This window comes from Quercus suber, unplaced genomic scaffold (genome assembly GCF_002906115.3).
Source record: "Quercus suber isolate HL8 unplaced genomic scaffold, Cork oak 2.0 scaffold_401, whole genome shotgun sequence".
NCBI classification, from domain to species: domain Eukaryota; kingdom Viridiplantae; phylum Streptophyta; class Magnoliopsida; order Fagales; family Fagaceae; genus Quercus; species Quercus suber.
In genome coordinates this window covers 532,233-536,422 of record NW_027069852.1, presented here as the reverse complement: position 1 = coordinate 536,422, position 4,190 = coordinate 532,233, and the positions used below count along the sequence as shown (strand labels likewise).

Sequence of the window (4,190 nt, the reverse complement as noted above, 5' to 3'; positions counted from 1 at the left end):
TGTCAACAATATGGAAGATGTAAGACATAAAGATTGGACGGTGATGGTCAAAACAAAACCTAGGGAGATGTTTGATATTGGTATTAATGCTTCCATGATGATGATAATGATGAAGTGGGTACCTATCTTGAGAATGTCCCTTATAATATAACTACTAATGATGCATGTGATGATGCAAATTGACAGTCATGCTTGGGCTCAAGTTAATGAAGAATGAACCATTTATGATACACCGTTAATCAGTGAGGATGAATTGCTTGAACAAGACTTTATCGATGATGAAGAGCTTAGCGATGATGTTTATGAGTCTAATGATGATGAGTCTAGTGATGATGAGTGTAGTTTATACTTTTGTTATCACTCATTATATTTTGCCTTAATGATTAGAGTTTCAAAACTCTCTCTAGTTAGTTTCTTCTTAAAATTATATCTCAATGTTTGTGTGAAATTTCTTAAAGAATTCATTATGTTCTAATACAATTATTTGAGACTTGGTTGTGTTAAGATTAGACTAATTATTTGTATTGTTGGTGCATGTCAACTATTACATGATTGGCTTACCAAGAAGACTAGGGCCATTAGGAGAAGGCTTACCAAGCACCAGGTATGTCTATTTGCGAGTTTGATTCATATATGCATTTTTTTTATGCTTGTTACTTTTTATGCATTATTTTACATTTTGCGTTGTGTACTTGTATAGTCTTGTCCCATTAGCATGTTTATATTTGAGCTTGGGGTGTTTGGCTTGGCTATTGCCTAATTTGTTTTACTTTCTTTTTGTTTGCATAGGCATCATTGAAGACTGAACGGGAGAAGAAGAAAAAATGTATTTCCCCATAAGGAAGTATGCTATCAAGGTATAGGGTGTAGGGCCTTTAGTTTATGTGATCTTGCTACCTTGCTACCATAAATCCATTTGGTTTGCAAATTTTGCCATTTGTTTACTTAATCTTAATTTCATATTGGTGGGACTTGATCGATTGTTTAAATACTTTGGAACTTTGATTGCGGTATTAGCTTGAAACTTTGATGATGGTTATAGACAATGTTATGTATTTGATAATATATTTCTATGTTAATATAATGTTAGTATGGAGACATTTGTGGTAATGTCTTAGTGGAGATAAAATTATTACAGGTTATTTGTAATAGAAATGTGGTTTTAGAACCCAAGAGGAAAAAAATATTAACCTATAATGGCGGGCAAAAAACGCTGCTGAGGGACTAAAATTATGAAATAATTGGAGACTTATAGTGGCGTTTATAGCCTACCACTAAAGCCTCACACATTTAGCGACAGGCGTAACTGCTACTAAAAGGTGTGTATAGTCTATTATTTAATAAACCCTATAGCGGCGCTTAATGTTCGCCGCTAAAGGTCATCACCTATAACGACAGACCTATCCCACCGCTAAAAGGTCACTTAACCCGAATGGTAACCTCATATGGCAGTGGTTTTCTACCCGCTGCAATAGGCCAAAAGCGTCGCTAAATGGCCGATCTATTGCGGCATTTTTTTGTGACCGCTGCAATAGCCCTTGCTACAATAGGTCAAATGGACCTTTAGCGGCAATTTTTTGGGCTTTTGTGGCGGTTTTGGCCCGCCACAATAATACAATTTTTTTTGTAGTATTTGGTCTATTCAGTCTACTTCAGTCAATTCGGTCTTGTTCGATGAACTTTAGTCCACTTCAGTCTATTCCATCCAATTTGGTCCATTACGGTCCTTTTGGTTAACTTCAGACTTTTCGGTCCTATATGGTCCATTTGGTCTACTTCAGTCCAACTAATCTATTTCAATCCAAGTAGGTCCATTTTGGTTTGATTCGGTTCATTGGTTCTACTTCTATCCAATTTGGTCTTTTCGGTTTAATTTGGTCCATTCTTTCCATTTGGTCTACAACGGTCCAATTCGGTACTTAAGAATGGAAAAAAAAACAAGTTTGAGTTGATCATGGGAATTTAAATAATAATCTCAATTGTAATTATAATCCAATTCGGTCCATAAGAGTACTATCAGTTATTTGAGTAATATCAATTGTAATGATATTTTCCTAAAAAAATTGTAATTATATGATAAGTTTTTGTTATTATAATAATCTCCTTAAGTTAATATGAATTTAAATAATAAATATGAAGCTTAAAATTTTTAATTGTGCTAGAAGAAATTAGAAAAATATAATACATAATAACAATAATTAAAAGAATATATATTTGTAAAAATAGAGTAATGAAAATTACTTTTACATAATTTTTAATTATTAGAGGGAAAAAATTATCTACAATAAAATTTAGATTATACCACATCTCAATATAATAATATATTCTCATGCATCACGTGATAAGTCTGCAACTAGTATCACATACTCTATTCATGTTCACACATAATTTTTAATCGACCAATAGAAAATAATTTCATACTCTATTCAAGTCATATAAAAAACCCATAGATTCTTTTCTTTTCGATCGCCTTAAAAAATCATAAAACTTATAAAGAGAAATTTCTCACTAACCTTTAACGTTCTTTAGAAGTTGTTCCTTTGGAAGATAGATTCTCTTGAGTGTTTTACCAATCTTGTTCTCCCACAAAGACACAAGATCATTGTATGAGTAAGATTGAAACTTCCAATTATGTTCAAGGCTCTGATGGTATAGGTGCCAAAGTCCTCTTCTCTGTTAAAAATTGCTGCAGATTTTTTTTTCCCCACCGCGTCAAAATATGTATAAGAATAAGAATGAGACTTCCGTTTCCAGACTTTTGAATTCTTATTCAAAGTATTTATGACTTGTAAAAGGTTTGCAAAAAACTAAAGTCAGAACCTAATATTTAAGCTGCAGACATTCAAGTCCCAAGTAAAGTAAGCGTGTTTCCACGTACCAAAACTTAAAAAAGGGAAAACTATTTGCTTCAAAACCGAGTTTTCTTCATTCAAAGAACCCGAAAAGAAAGCAAATGGTTCCAGGGCTCAGTCAAGCAAAGTCTAACAAAACCCTTTCATTTTCTGTATTTCAATCCATTCCAAATGGCCGAAGGGAAAGTAAAGTAGCTAGTTAGAAGTAGTTGTCATTGTAGTTTCAGAAGCAAAGTATATACAAATATTAATCAAATTAAAGGTTGACAGAATTTTAACAGGTGTAACTTGATCACGATTGACATGACATTTGACGTGAATGATAAGGATAAAGAGAATAAAAAATTAAATCAAGTGTAACTATGGAATTTCTGAAATATTAATATAATAGAAAGTTATTAAATGATTTAACAAGAAGAGTTATATTAATGTAGTTTGATATCTTTCAATCTCAAAAGTTTGAGGGCTGTAGTACCTTAATTATTCTATTGATCAGATGGTTACAAAGTATAGAGAATGAATACTCTGGAAAGCTTGTGCCATATACCACCTAAGATCCTCTTATAATGTCTCTTGAATTCCAATCCACCACTCTATCATTTTAGCATTTGAGTCAAAATCTTAAGATAATCAAGGATTTTAATTTATATGGTAACTGTACTAATTAATGTAAGGCTTATAGAGAATACACGATTTTATTTTATTTTTTGAAAGAGAGGTTACACAAAATTAATTTTGAAAATAAATCTTGAGTTGATGTTGTATTTAATACACAAAATTAAGATCGGAAAATATTTTGAACCTTATAAATTCTCTAAAAGATTCTCTTAGAGAGTATCATATCAACCTTATTAGATCTTTGAAGATATATTGATGAACTGGTTGATTCAAATTAAAGCCAGAGCTAGCCATACGGGTGAGAATGCCATGTACTATTGCATTGGGCAAAACTTTTGCTCCATGACACAAACGAACAAGTCACTTATTGATTAGCATGTTAATATCTTAATTAGGGGTCAGACCCCTAAGGCTGGCTGGTGCTATCACCATAAAACTGCTCATTGCATGACTTCTTCATGCACGTGAAATCTAGAGACTTCATAATTCAAAGCAAACAGCAGTTTCCTCCTTAATTTCTGACCCATTCAACTTTCATTTCTTAGCAATAAGAGTCAAAAGAGTAAAGTGGTTAGAAACTAATATTATTCCAAGTCATACAAGTTGATGCATATAAATGTAATCCATCTCGTCCTCATATTCATCAATCTTCATCAAATTGTAAACTTCTATCTAAGCTTACACAACAAGATGGGGTGTCTAAAGGTGTTTCCCGTAGTC

General features: G+C 32.5%; 1 long non-coding RNA gene across 1 annotated transcript; it reads left to right on the top strand.

The window, feature by feature from the left end:
- The first annotated feature begins 560 nt into the window (after positions 1 to 560).
- Positions 561 to 978, top strand: LOC136062312 (uncharacterized). Its single transcript, XR_010624099.1, has 2 exons — positions 561 to 604; positions 790 to 978. It is a non-coding gene; the product is annotated as an uncharacterized LOC136062312 (long non-coding RNA).
- Positions 979 to 4,190: the final 3,212 nt, after the last annotated feature.